Below are 15,443 nucleotides of genomic sequence, written 5' to 3' on the forward strand. Positions count from 1 at the left end.
TTGAAATAGAATTTTCCACAAAAGATGATCATATAACAGCTAAAATGTACAAATTGTTATTAAGTTTTGAAACAGATGAAGAACGGGTTAAAGATTGATGAAATGGGCTGCAATTTGGTTATAATAAAAATGGATCTATGGAAGAAAATGTGGGGAAGTGGTGTTACGTTGCCATGGTGTTATAATTTAAGAGAAAACTTTTATTAAACAATGTACTGAGGGCAGGGGTGGGATTCAGAAATTTTAGCAACCGGTTCTCTGCCAGGTTGCTGGGTGGCCGTGGCCATTGTGGGTGTGGCCTACTCGGCCTCCTGCACCATGGGGGGGACGTTTTTGCCTCCACAGATTCCGGAGGCTTTCCTTGAGCCTCTGGAAGGGCAAAAACAGCCTCCCCCAGGCTCCAGAGGCCCCCTGGAGGCCAGAAATGGGCCCATTTCTGGACTTCTGGAACTTCTAGTAGGCCCGTTTTTCGCCTCCCAGAGCCTATGCATGGGCCCTGCACTTACCTGGCATCCAAAACGGGCTGTGTGGAGACTCCTGGGAGGAGCGGGGTGGGGTGGGAGGGGTCAGCCACTCCTTGCAACAACCGGTTTGGCGAACCAGTTTAAAATTAAAATCTGGTTTGCCTGAACCGGTCCGAACCGGCTGAATCCCATCCCTAACTGAGGGTATATAATGCCAGATAAATTGTCTAAAATGTATAAAGGAATATCAAATCAGTGCTGGAAATATGAAAAGGAAGAAGGGACTTTTTATTATGCATGATGGACTTGTGAAAAAGCAAAAAAAAAAAGGATATACAGTGTATTCATGCAATGATGCAAAAGATATTGTGGACTAATATGATGAAACTAAAATTATTTTATTGGGCCTTATGAATAAGGAGTTAGAAAATAATTACGGGAAATTAATACTGTAGATGGCTAACTGTGGCAAAACTACTGTATGCAAAAAGTTGGAAAAACAATGCAATTCTTCCAGTGGAAGACTGGATCATAAAAATAACTGATCTGGCAGAAATGGCAAAGCTGGCCAGTTTGGTAAAAACAATAAAGACTTTTTAAAAAAAGACTGGAATGTAGGAAGAGGGCAGGTAGAACTGGGGTGAAATTAAACGTGTCATCAGCCTAGAATCATTAAGTTGCCACAAATAGTCAAACTCTTCTTGAATTCCATTGACTCTTCTCTGGCACCAATTTAGTATGAAGTTTAGATTAGATTCTTGTGTATAGGCTTGAGTAATAAATCTTCTGAACTGCAACTTAACATATGGTGCTGATCCTTTGTGCCTGACATGGAATCCTTATATGATTTTTTTGCTGAAAAAAGAAAAAAAATGAATTGATGGTTATGAGATTTGGGGTTTGAACATGAGATGAAAAACTTAGGGAAAAGTATGAGATGACAACTCCTCAATAGAAAGGAGCACAACTGTTTGTCGTCCCCCCCCCAATTCCTTTTTTGTTCTTTTCTATCTTCTTGTTTGTTTTGAATATTTTATTACATTAAAATTCCTAATTGAAAAAGTAAACTTTCAAGCACAGTTTAACACAATTGAGGAACTGAATCATACTGATTAAGAAATGAGTGTGATGCATAGATAAATAAATAAATGGATAGACTGATATGATAAAGTTAACATTGATGGAGAATGGATGTTTTATTAAGGTATAGGAATTAGTCCTGTTAAAAAGCAGTTATTATCCTGATCTGGGTATAATTTTAAAACAAAACAAAGAAAAAAATGGATAAAGGAAATACTGTAGTTTGATGCTTAGGGAAACACCAACCATAATCTTGGCTTTGATGACCTTGCAGTAGATACTTCAGGCCATCAGCCACACAAAGCATCCTTGAGAGCTAGAAGAAGGCCTCCCTACTTTTCTAAATGCCAGCTGAACAGAGGGTCTAGTTCAGTCTTTATTCTCTACCATGGCAACGAGAAGCCAGTGTGAATTGGTTCGGGGGGGGGGAAGGTCAGAAAGAGATAAAATGGGTGTGTATCAGGGGTGAAATGCTCCTGGTTTGGACCGGTTCGGGAGAACCGGTAGTAATAAAGGCTACCGGTTTGGGTGAACCAGTAGTAAAAAAATGCTACCAGTTCGGACGAACCAGTATTTCCGAAGATCACTTGTGCTGTGCGATTTATATTCAGAAATCCTGCTTTCTAGTGAATCTAAACTGCATAGTACAGCTGTTTCCCCCCCCCTCTGTTCTACTTACCTTAGAAAAGGCTTCTTAAGCCTTCTTTTTCAGTGCTGCGCTGTAAGTGCCTAAAGTGCGCATGTGTGCAAAGTGTGCATTTACATGCGCACGCGCAGCAAACCAGTAACAGTGGCAGTTAAGAAGCCTGGACAAACAGGTTAGGAACCCTGACAAACAGACCTTGGAGGATTTCACCACTGGTGTGCATGTATGTATGTATATACATGAGAGAAAAGGTATTGTGTGTTCAATAGATGGGCCTGCACGAACAGCTCCCAATCCCATTTTCTCAGGATCAAGAAAAGCTTTGTGTTATGACTTTCCTCGAAGTCTCAATCAATCCGGGGCTCTTAAATAAAAATAATCCTGTAGACGCAGCTGATTGCACTCCATAAAACAGACAAGTCTTGATTGAAGGAAGGAAGGCCTGGTCATCTAAGCAGGGAAATGGATGACAAGGCCAGCTGGCTTTGTTCGTGGAGTATATTTTACTCTGGGAACTTAAAAGCTGGTATTGTGTTGCCTAATCTTGAGCAAATTGCTTCGCCTCGTTCCCTTTTTCTAAAAACCAGGATAATAGAGAGTGATTTTACAGAGCGCTGAATGCAATCCAGCAAAGAAGAAATGGCCCTATCTGAAAATGAACGTATGATCTGAAAATCAACATATGAAAGAATAAGTTACTTGCGCTTGATATGGAAAATGAATTACTCTAATTACTACATGTTAAACTTATATTGTTTTTGGTTTACTTTTGTGTTTAGGTTTTTAATTGCTTATTGTATGACTTCATTGATTTGTACATCGGTGGATACCGCTGTAATCACAAAGCAAACCTGAGCAAGAGAACCCTTTTGAATAAAAATGGAACATTTTTTTAAAAAAAAAGACTGGAATGTAATAAAAGAGCTGGTAGTAAAAGTTTGACTACCAGCTACACTGCGGGACGGAGGGTATCTTTGTTGCCCAGTAATGCAATTTTTAAAATTTGGTTTAATTTTCATTTTATCGTTCTGTTTTTTAAATAAAATCTTGATTGTGGTAAACTACACCTTGAGTGTTGGAATAAGCAGAAAGGCCAAATGAAAACTGAATAGTAAAGAAACAGGTAAATAAATATAGGGGATGGAAGGGCCCAGGACCCTGAATTTTGGGGCTTCTGCTCGAGGCCTCAATCCAATTTCATCATTCAGTGATGAATGTTCCCAGTATGATGTTTAAATATGATGCTTAAGCCAGTCCTGCATCTCCTTAATTATCACCCCATCCCATCAATAGATGGTTAATCAACCAGAATATTCTGGGTCTTAAGCTTGGCTAAAATCAAGATGTCTAGAGCATTTTTACCATCTTTTTAGGAAGTTAATCTAAGATTGGGCCCACCGTTTAATTTTTTCAACATCTGCCAATATGGGTTAAATCCATCCACCCTCTGGGGAATACTTAGGAATTGTTAAGAAAGTACCACTGCAAATAAATGCAATGGATAATCTGGTAAGACTTGTTCTCAACAAATCCATGTTGACTTCTGTAATTACTGCTTTGTTTGCAGGATGCTATAGTCGGATCTCTTTCTGATCTGTTCTAGAATCTTGCAGTATCTGGATTGTTGTTTCTAGATGTTCCTTTTCCTCATTTCTGCTGTCTTCTTGGCTCTTCCCCACTTTTCCGTAATTTCTCAAAGATAATAGCTAAAAGCATAAAACATGCAGGCCATTTGGCCCTAGTGATTTAGACTCATTCAAGGTAAATATACCTTTCTTGTTCATGAATCTTTCAGTCTTCAGCGTCAATCCTGCCCTTTCATTATTTTCTGCTGGAATGTACATCCACTTGCTGGAAGTAATAGAGTCAAAATAAAAATTGAGTAGATCTTTTCCTTTTTATTCCTAACAACCTTTGCCAACTCCAGCTTATTCTGAATTTAAACACTCATGAACGCAGTATGTTTTGTTGAAGAAGCCACAATGAATATACACAGACATGAACCATGGTTTACAAATTGCAATAAGTGGAGTTTACAAAATACATTCATTCATGCTCCCTCATGTGCATCTTGTTCCCTTCCTCCCCATCGTTGTCAGTTTTAACTAATTTAAAGTCACCAGAGGTAGTTCTCAATGTACAATAGTTCGTTTAGTGAATGTTCAAAGTTACAACCATTTTTCACACTTAGAACTACTGCAGTATTCCCATGGTCACATGATCAAAATTCAGGCACTTAGCAACTGGTTCATATTTATGACTTTTGCTGTGTCCCAGGATCATGTGATCACCTTTTATGACCTTCTGACAAGCAAGTCAATAGGGAAGCCAGATTCACTTAACAATCCGGTTACTAACTTATCAACTCCAGTGATTCACTTAACAACTGGACCAAGAAAGGTCATAAAATGGGGCAAAATTCACTTATTATATGTGCCACTTAGCAACAGAAATGTTGGGCTCAATTGTAGTTATAAGTCAAGGGCTACCTGTATTTTATTGGTTTTATTGGTTTTAATGATTGTAAGCTGCCTAGAGTCATTTCTGGGAGGAATGAGCGTCATATAAATTGAATAAATAAATAAACAAAAATAAAGTTATGCAACATCTACCACCGTACTGTGGTTTGGAACAATGACACAAATCTAGCTGAGTACCAATATTACCCTGGCAGCACATGCATAGGGATGACAGGGCAACAGCGCAAATGAGGCCATGCAGTTATGACATCTTTCTAACCTATGACAATACAATGGCTTCTGTTGGATGCATGTGACTGCATACTCTCAGAGATCGAACCAATTTGCTTGAGCTTGAAACATTGTTTGGCTTACTTTTTTTTATTAAGCACAAAGACTATGTATAGTTCTTCATAAATGTGATCAATAAGGCACAAGAGTCTTTAAAAAAATCAAATGTGAGAGAAAATAAAATTAACATAACTATCTAGGCAGATTCGGGGTACTGAATATTTAACTTTAATTATCTGGATTTGAATCCTCAATGTATTCAGTTATGTTTCTGATACTGAATTAAGGATGGTGTGTGTGTTTTTTCTTTCTTTTTGGAAATGGGAGAAAACTTAAATAGCTACATGACAGATGGGTAACACTGAATTTGGCAACTGCTATTGAGTTAATCTTTAACTTTAATCATTGTGTAATGTAAATTTATCAACATTTACTATTGTTTTCAAAAATGAAATGGGAAGAATATAAGTGTTTTGTTGTTAGTCAATTGTGAAAAAAAATCTGGACAATGTAGTCATGCCTATTTGTAACCAAGGGTTGAGTGGGAGCATATGCAGGCTATGAATCCTGCCCAATTCATGGTTTAAACCAGGGGTCTCCAACCTTGGCAACTTTAAGTTGGCTGGGGAATTCTGGGAGTTGAAGTCCACCAGGCTTAAAGTTGATAAGGTTGGAGACCCCTGGTTTAAAATGTGTGAATTCATCTAATTGTAGTTGAATCAGCAAATATTGAATCAGCAACTATAGTTAACCAAGCAATGACTTGCAATAGCACAATGTGTGAATCCAGTTGCTACCTGAATTTGCAAGTCAAGCTAACCTTGTCTTCAAAACAAGTAACAGGACAATGTGCTTAGAATTGATTTTTACACTTTTTCTAAGCTGCAAAATTGTAGATACAGAAAGAAAAGGCTTACTAGCTACCATTGGGAAGTCCTTCATTCCCTTGGACAGTTTACCATTAACTGGGCACATCACTTCCCCATTGGGCCACACCAGATCAGGCCTATGGCCAAATACATCCATTCAATTTTAATTCTACCTTTAATAAATTAATCACATTTAGAATACTCGCTTGTAATTCTCACACATCTGTTGAGCAATGTTATTTGCATATCCTGGGCCTTCTTGTAGTAGAACTTGGTCTTTCACCCTTTTCCTAATAAGGCAACTTTTATTTTCTTCTTCCATTGTGGATAAACTAGTCCACAGCAGAGGTGGGATTCAAATTTTTTTACTACCGGTTCTGTGGATATGGCTTGATGGGCGTGGCAGGGGAAGGTAAAATCTCCATTCCCTCCCCACTCCAGGGGAAGGTTATTGCAAAATCCCCATTTCCTCCTGATCAGCTGGGACTCGGGAGGCGGAGAATAGATGGGGGTGGGGCCAGTCAGAGGTGGTATTTACTGGTACTCCGAACTACTCAAAATTTCCGCTATCGGTTCTCCAGAACTGGTCAGAACCTGCTGAATACCACCTCTGGTCCACAGTGATGGTTTTTGTGAATGAGATGATTCAGTATTCTCTAACTCAACAGAAGGAGATCCACCTCCAGATAGTAGTAAGATCCTAAATAAATCTGACAGATAACTCAGAGACCGGAGTAGACCTATTAGGTCTACTGTAAAACACCTGGCAACTATAAAGTAGTAGCAAAGAGAATTTTCCATCTATCAGAAGGAGAAATTTTCCCAGTTAACACAGAAGAGAGATGTAAATTTAAATAAATAAATGAAATATTACACAGCAGTCAGCCATCTTTTCTGCTTAGAACACAACACCTTTACAACGAGAATAGACCTTAGTACTAGAAACATTGCTCAAGGAAAATTACATTTAGAACTACTTTCATTTCTTGCCATGAGTCTTAATATAATGATGTAGTTCAGCAGATATATTTCAAATTAAAATGAAAGCATGAGATGTACTGATCAGCCCCACTCTCACAGTCTGACTGACTCAAGAGGCCTGTTTGAAGCTATTTTCTAAGCTTGTTTCTCTCAGACCGGAAATTGTTGTTTAATTTCATAGACATTAGGAAGTTCAGCCACAACCTTTTTTTTCTTTCAAGACTGAACTTTCTTTCTCAATTGTGGAAGATAACATAACAATATTTATTTGTGTGGTTTGGATGATTAATTTATAATCCACCTGATTGCTTCAGCAAGTTTAGAAAAGGCTTAATTTAGAAAATACATTAATATTTAAAATCTTTAAGAGTTGACCTTCTGATGGAACTTAAAGGCAACTTATTTATTTTATTTATCCTTCTCTTTAGGAAGCTGTATATGCATGCACGTTAGGCAACGTAATGGAGGCAAAGTCGAAAAATAAACTTTTTTGTGTCCTGTGAATAAACCGTATTACTTAGGGAAGCTACAGTAGGAAAGGGCAGTTTGAGACCCCATGATACCATGTGGCCCTGGAAATGTTGGGTATGGCTTCCAAAGTTCTCAAAACTTATTAATGGAACTGTAGACATGACTATAAGAAGAGACTGGACAGTCACTTGTGTGGAATGGTATGGGGTCTCTTGCTTAAGCAGGGGGTTGAACTAGAAGACCTTCAAGGCCCTTCCAGCTCTATTCTGGTTGATTAAAGAGCAACTATATTAACTGTAGTTGATTTGACTTAAAGGTACATGAGTTTAAATTCAATTCAATTTTTGTCCTAGTCCCAAGTATCATGTTTTGGAGAGTCTGGCCCTTAATACATATCTCAAAGTCATTTGGTATAGGAAAACATAAGAAACCCAAGTGGTGGAAAATAAAATTATGAATAATTGTGCTTAAATACGTCAACTAAAATAGGTTACCGATATAAGATAATATTTGTACTCAGGGTTGAACTGTGGGGTCCTTGGTGCTCTCTGAGCTTGGTTGTTTTCTTGCAGATGTTTTATTACCCAACTAGATAACATCATCAGTACTAAGAGGGTTACTTGTATGTAAATAGAGAGCAAACTCCACCCTCTTCTACCACTGATGATATCCTGTAGTTTGGAAAGAAAATGTCTGCAAGAAAATAACCAAGCTCAGAGAGCACCAAGGACCAAGGGCCCCACAAAGTAGATTACCTTAACCATTTTTTCCACATGTCCTAAACTACAAAGCACATTAGGTCTGCTGATAAACTATTTCAGATGTGGCTTAAGAGACCATTCTTCATGAAGTAGGTTGTGTGGTCATCCAATTTTTCTTTAGATTTTGATTCATACTATACCACCTACCTTTTTACAATTGCTGCTCTCCAATTCAAACAGAGAACTGCACTATCATCAGGGTTCTTCCCTTTGTTTTAGGTATGATGTAAATAAGCATAGAAGGTAGTATATTTGCATATATTAATTGATGAAGCCAAAGAAGACAACAGCATTGCTCCCCTTGACAACAAAAACGAATGAATGATATTTATATTTTGCAATCCCATAGGACCTTTGACAATTTTACTTTATAGGAATTTACAGCCACCAAAACATGCATAGTCACAATATTGAAACAATCAAAGCTTGAAAAACATACATTCCCCTCCCCAATTCAGTCATTGTCCTTTTGAATGGTGTGTAAATGTGGTTTATTTCTATGTGTCTATTGATGGCTGAATGACAAGCTTCCAAGAATTCCCTAACATTTTTAACTTTAACTTGATCTAGGATGCTCATAGTTACCCAACTGAAAGGATGGTTGAGTCTATCTCTGTGTTGTGACATTAAAGAGTTTTCATTGGGTTTGTTAAGGGCTAGTTAGTGTTCACATACATGCATAGCAATAGACACACAGAGAGAAAAAACACATTTACACACCATTCAAGGAGACAATAAAAAAACTAAGAAGAAAACAGTCTGAACACCCTCTCCAGCAACCAGAACCCAAATAAGTAGGGATTAACAGCAGATGAACAAACTAGCAGAAAACAATATCCTGATCAAAGAGGAGAAAACCACACCTCCACCAACACTGGCACGGCAAACTACCTTATATAAATAGGGAGCAAGCCCCACACTCACTCACGTTGATGATGTCAACGTGTCTGCAAGCAAACAAGCTCAGCGAGCACCAAGGACTCTAAAGTTCAGCCCTGAATGACATTATGTTCTCTTCTATTGAGCAGCTTTTTCTGAGCACTTGGTGACTTTCCCTGTGTTGGTAGCATTCCTGATCATGCTCTGCACCAGTGAAACTCAAAAACATTCAAATCATGCGGTGACTCCTCTCCCTCAAAACACACCCAAACTCAATTCAAGCCTCTAGGCAAATCCATTCCTTCAGCTCTCCATTCTTCTAGCCCTAATGCCCCATGCCTCTGATGCCATCATTAAAAAAAATGACAATCGTGAATGTGAACCACAGTTCAAGTGCCCATGAAAAGGATGTTGATGTTTATTGGTGGGGATTTAACAGAGTAGAAAGGATTATTTGGCCAGCTGAAGGGTGGATTATTTGTAAAAATCAGCAGAAAAAGCCAGTTTGGTGGGGGGGGGGACAATTATATCCTTGGGTGTGGCAAGACAGAGAAGAAATGGGTGTGAACTCAGACTCAGCAGCACTCCAAAAAAAAAAAAAGAGCCTTATGAATATTGTCTGTGGCCACCTCAAGAGCAAGAGTCATGCTGCAAGTCAAGACTTGAGAGCAATGCTTTTTTAGACTCAATTCCCTCAAAAAGGCTGCATGAGGATCATTGTAAAAGTAAATATCGAATCGTGGGAACAGATGAAGTAAAACCAGACTGATCCCTGGAAGTGCTAATAATGAAATTTAAGCCGAGATATTTCAAATCCATAATGTGGAGGCAAGAGTAATTGGAGGCGGCCTTGACGCTTGGAAAAGTCAAAGACAATTTGGAGTTACAGTGGTACTGAACAAATGTCCTTGGAGTTCCAGCTGTCCCAGCACTCTGCAGTCTGAGGGGTTGACAACTGATTCACATTTACAGTACAATACATTTGTATTGTAAATGTGTTCCCAACCTGATCCTTCTAGTTTTCTAACTTTCTACCCATTACTGTTGGTCATCCTTTTCTTTTTTGCCACCTTTCCCGGCATTATAGACTTGTCCAGAGAGTTGGGTCTTTGTGTTTAAATATGATAACTTGAGCCTAATCATTTGTGCCTTGAAAGAGAACTTTGAGTTGATTGGTTTGATGATCCACTAGTTCGGTTTTCTGGCCATCTACAATATTCTCAGGAGTCTCCTTCAGCATTAAAGTTCAAAAGTATCAATATTTGTTCTATCCTGTTTCTTCCATAAAGTGTCACATAGAAAACTAGTGAAGATCTTAAAATAATGGATCATCATTCATCATTAGTTCCTGTGCTGTGATGGCAATAGTGGTTAGAGTGTAATATTGCAGGCAAACTCTGCCCACTGCCAACAGGTTGATCCTGATGGACAAGTCAAGGTTGACTCAGCCTTCCACCCTTCCGAGGTGGGTAAAATGAGGACCCAGATTGTTGGGGGCAATATGCTGACTCTGCAAACCGCTTAGAGAGGACTGTAAAGCATTATGAAGTGGTATATAAATATAAGTGCTACTGCTGTGCAGAGTATATCGGGGGCAGCAAGTTTTTTCCAATGGTTTTGATCATTTGCAGCATCTTCAGATGTTATTTTCTGTATGTGTTTGGTGCCAAGCTTTGTGAGCTGAATAGCACCCAGGGATGCTATTCAGCAGGTTCTGACAGGTTCTGGAGAACCGGTAGTGGAAATTTTGAGTAGTTCGGAGAACTGGCAAATACCACCTCTGGTTGGCCCAAGAGTGGGGTGGGAATGGAGATTTTGCAATATCCTTCCCCCAGGAGTGGGGAAGGAATGGGGATTTTGCAGTATCCTTCCCCTGCCATGCCCACAATGCCATACCAAGTCCACCAAGCCATGCCCACAGAACCGGTAGTAAAAAACTTTGAATTCCACCACTGGGCTGGCCTCATTTCCTCTTTTCTCCAGGAGGTATTCAACATAGTGTAATTTTTGGATTCTAGTCCTTAGGCATACATGAAATATGGCCAACAATCCGCATTCAACATTCATTCACTGTTCTCTATAGGTGTTCTAAATCTGATCTTTGCAGTACTTCTTCTTTAGTGATGTGGTCATGATACACGACACAAAGGATTCTTTTCAAGCAGTGTTTTTGGAAAACATTTACCCATTGAATCATCTTAGTTGTACATCTCCATGTTTCACAAGCATATATTTCAGTTGATATAACAACATTCTTGAAGAGTTATATTTTTGTGGTAGTACTTAAGGCTGCCATAGACCAAATTGGGCGCATGTGTTGAAACATGGCTGCTACCATTCCAAATTTATAGTTAAGGTCCTTATCTGTACCTCCATCAATAGACATAATGCTACCAAGCTATAGCCTGGCTACGGACTGTTGTTGTTCTGTCCTCCTCCGCAGTCCGGGAGACATGAGCGATGACTTAATTAGCCGGCAACTATCAGCTCTGGCAGCAAACTAGCGAGCGTCTGCCAAGTGTCTCTGTTATCTCCCTTGACGCCAATGAGTCAAACAGTACTTCAGCTCTAGTCAAGCAGTTGATTTGCCTGCTACGAAGAGGCATAGCAGCCCTTGCTGCTTTTATATCCTGTGGGGTGTGGCTCCATGACTCAGCACTTCCTAGGCCTGCCCCACCCCTGCTTCTGTTGTTCCCACCTCTCCTGCCTATGAAACCTAGGGTCCAGCCAGGCCTGATTGCCATCAGCCAGGTCTGGAGGTGTGGCCTGGGGGGGTAAGAGTCAGGGGACGGATGCCTCGTTATCTCCTCCACCTGGCCTGCCTCTGGCTCCTGGAGCTGAGCCAGGGAAGCCAGTGCTCCAGAGGTAAGTCCTGATGGCCCTTCCCCCACACTTTCCGAGTCACTTTCTGGCAGGGGGCCCGACTCGGGGGGGCCCAGACACAGCACTTGTAGGCATATTATCCTGAGCACTGTCAACTTGCATAAACTTAGTCTTCTAAAAATTTATACATAAGCCAATCTTGTAATGGATACTTTTTGCATTTTGGAATCAGCTATCTACAATAAAAACCTTGTCTGGAAGCATCCCAAAACAGATAAAGAGCATGCAAAGCTACTGGAAAAAGAAGTAATTAATGAGAAGAAGGTTAATATGACAGGAAGAGTAGCAAAAATTTTATACAGCTTGTAAACCTGATGGTCCATGCTACAAAAAACTGTAATGCAAATTGCTAGCTGTTGTAAAATAAAATTGGTTAAACATCTGCATAAAATTGGAGAAAATCAGTACTTGAAAATAAAACAGAGAAATAAAACCCAGAAGTGCCAAATTTTGCCTTCTACTTTTCTTCAGTATTACTGAAGAGCAGAGTCTAAATTCCAATTAATGTTAGTATACAGAGTAGCATACAGTAATAAATAGAACAATAAACAATCAGTTGTAAATATAACAATACTAATACATAGATTGCATAGTAAAAAAAGGATACATTATCTCATCTAAACTGTTTTAATAGTGTCACAAAAAGCTATAATGAAATATTATTTTGTAAGATTTACTAGATAAATCTATTCAACTAGTGACTTGTCTATATTTAGTTTTTATGACAACCATGTAACAACAAAAATGTAAGCTAACATATGAACTAAATTACAATTAAGAAGCAAAATTCATAAAACATTTACTGCTAAGTTTTTAAAATATAAAAAATATGCAAAAGATATTTGTTCAAAGATGTAGATTAAAACCCAATTAAAATTATACAATAAAAATGTAACTCCTCAATACAGTAGTCCTGTTTATCAACCATAATTGGGACCACCAACTTGGTCATTAACTGAAATGGTTGCTTAGTGAAACTGTGACTGTGTCTATGATCTTTCCTTTGCTTTACTGATCTGCAATGTTCATAAATGTAAGGATTTGTCTAAAGATATTTTTTCATCATTGCCCTGAACAGTAACTGAGACAGTTGCTAAATGAAGACCATCTGTTATTTAAGCAAGGTAACCAGAGGAAATATGATTACAGTTGATATCCAATAGCTCGGCTATGTTATAAATATTATTCTTTTAGTAGAATTTACTTTCACTCTTCTTTTAACTCCCTCCATACATACTGTTACAAGGGTTATGTCTGCATTCTTGGCAGGATTAGTTTGAGATGTATTCCCTGACTCTCAAGGAGCTGTCTTCAGCTGCTCCTGTGAGTTCATGTCATATGTAGATATATATCTGTAATGATGGCTTGTTGGGGGTTCTTTTACTTATGATTAAAACTACTTGAAACACATACCTAGAAAATGCCCCAAGATGAGAACAAATTTGTTGGTAAGCTAATGGAAAAATAATCTATTATAGTGGCAAATCCTTTTCTGTCAGATGAAATATTTCTACCTGAACAGTAGTAGATGTATTAAGTATCTGTATTAATGTTAACTGGAAGAATACTTGGATTCATTTACATGTCCCTTCAATTGCACCATGCACCAGTAACCATTTTAATATGACATGTCCTCACAACATTGTTGTCATTTCATCTCCAGCCCAAAGCCAAACCAGCTTAAAATTGTCTTTAGCTGCTCCAATCTACACTTGTGTTTTCTTTCTTCATCCAAGACAGTTTCTGCCAGGGACAGAAACTTGTTCTCTTTGTAGATGCTGTAGTTGAGGATACATCCAGGGCTTGAATTTGCCCTTTTTCAATGCTTTTCTTTAGGTTGGTATGCATTAATAGATGTTAAGATCAGTTGGCAGTTGTTTTCCCCCATTCACAGATGGGAAAAGGAATGAAACCTGGGAATCTGTTAATCACATTCTTTCTTTTGTCCCAAATGAAAACAGGACACCAACCTCTCTCACCAACCTTGCTACTATGGCAGAATAGGGCTCAATAGTGATGGCACCACAATTTATGCTAGCAAACTCTTCTTCCAGCTCAAGACTAAGTGAGAGCATTTCAGTGTTGCTGTTCAAGTCTGCTTTTTGTTAGCCAGCACAGTCTCTAACGCAAGATCAGGTAACTGATATCCTCTATACATTTTGGATTATTATTTCCAAAATACCTTCTGATTTCTGTGCAGCTTGGACAGATGGAGGTTATAATCAAAAACATTTGAAAGTCCAAGATTATCCATCTTTGGGGCACATTATGTCCATTTTTACATATTGTTGTTTCCAGTTTTACCTGAGATCATTTGTCTGTTAGACTCATAAACAGAGTTTCTCATCCCTCATTCCCTAGAGTGCATTTAGATTAGTGTTTTGGCATGCATTTTAAACTAAGCTTGTGCAGAACCCAACTTTTAAGAATTAAATCAATTGCAGTTCTAGCTGTTTGACAAAATGCATAAATGCCCTGCTGTGATCTATTTGATATTGTCCCAGACATCTCTGCACATTATGGGCATATCTACACATTTCCTAGTTTTTGGTTTGAGGATACTGTAGTTGGCTAACTGTTCTTACACCATGCATCCTTCGTCTCATCCCCAACATATAGCTAAGGCCAGCTGATTTTGGATTTTTCTAAACTCAGGGTTCAGTGGAGTATTCAAAATTTTCCCAACACAAACATATCTACAATTATGTGGTATTTTTGGCAGGATTAGAACTCATGATCTCCCAGTTTCTAATCAGAAGGCTTAACCATTACACCAAACTGACTCTCCAACTAGCCTGTGGTGGATATAGAATACAGTACAATCTGGCAGTTTAAGCAGAACAAATGTATGCTTGCATAGTTTGAACTGCCTTGCAAAATCAGTGGCTCTGAATTTCTGTGGGAGCCGTTTATCTTATAGAAGGCAACATAGTTGAAAACTGTGAAACGCATAAAGGATTAGTTATTGGTTAATCTCAAGTTGTAGTTTAAATGAGATAAAATAAACAATTTTGTTCTATGTTGAGAGGTCCTGTGTATTTTCTAATCCACGTCACTAAGTATATTGTGGAACTTCAAAATGGTTGCAGTTCTAACATCTCCTGGAGACAAGAACGCACTGAAAGAATATGTGAGGCACTACAACTGCCCTGTTTGTCAGCACCCAGCATAATTTAATAATATGAAGCTATTAGCTACTGCGGAATCCTACGCACATTTATAATTGTATGGCAAACTTGCAGTTCCATCATGATGCTAAGTTTTACACATGTCAAACAACAGAAGAGCCAGTGTACAGAGCTAGAGAAAGTAACATTTTCCTTTTCTGCTTGTTCTATATAAAGAAGTACATTCTGAAAAATTGGTAATATCTGTATTAACAGCTCTGAGTGCAGAAGATGTAAAGCTGCTTTAAGTATATTGTTAAACGAACTGAGTAGAATTCACATCTTAAACTAATGTATAAGTGGCTCGTTTGTGACTGAGGGTTGTAATTTAGATATAGCCGTTATGGTTCCTTTTAGGTTCAGAGGGTTGCTCAAACCCATATAATTGGGTTAATTCAATCAGTCGTGCATTAGTGTGTTGTATAAGCCCAAGCCTTGCACTGTTGACCTTTCAGGTTTTCAGCAAACCGCATCTTTTATTTTGTTTCATTT

General features: G+C 38.6%; 1 long non-coding RNA gene across 1 annotated transcript; it reads right to left on the reverse strand.

The window, feature by feature from the left end:
- Window positions 1–740: 740 nt before the first annotated feature.
- On the reverse strand, window positions 741–8,400 carry LOC131196325 (uncharacterized). The gene is made up of 3 exons (XR_009154695.1): window positions 8,170–8,400; window positions 3,962–4,041; window positions 741–1,319 (listed from the first exon to the last, which is right to left on the reverse strand). It is a non-coding gene; the product is annotated as an uncharacterized LOC131196325 (long non-coding RNA).
- Window positions 8,401–15,443: the final 7,043 nt, after the last annotated feature.

Source organism: Ahaetulla prasina, chromosome 3 (genome assembly GCF_028640845.1).
Source record: "Ahaetulla prasina isolate Xishuangbanna chromosome 3, ASM2864084v1, whole genome shotgun sequence".
Lineage (NCBI taxonomy): Eukaryota > Metazoa > Chordata > Lepidosauria > Squamata > Colubridae > Ahaetulla > Ahaetulla prasina.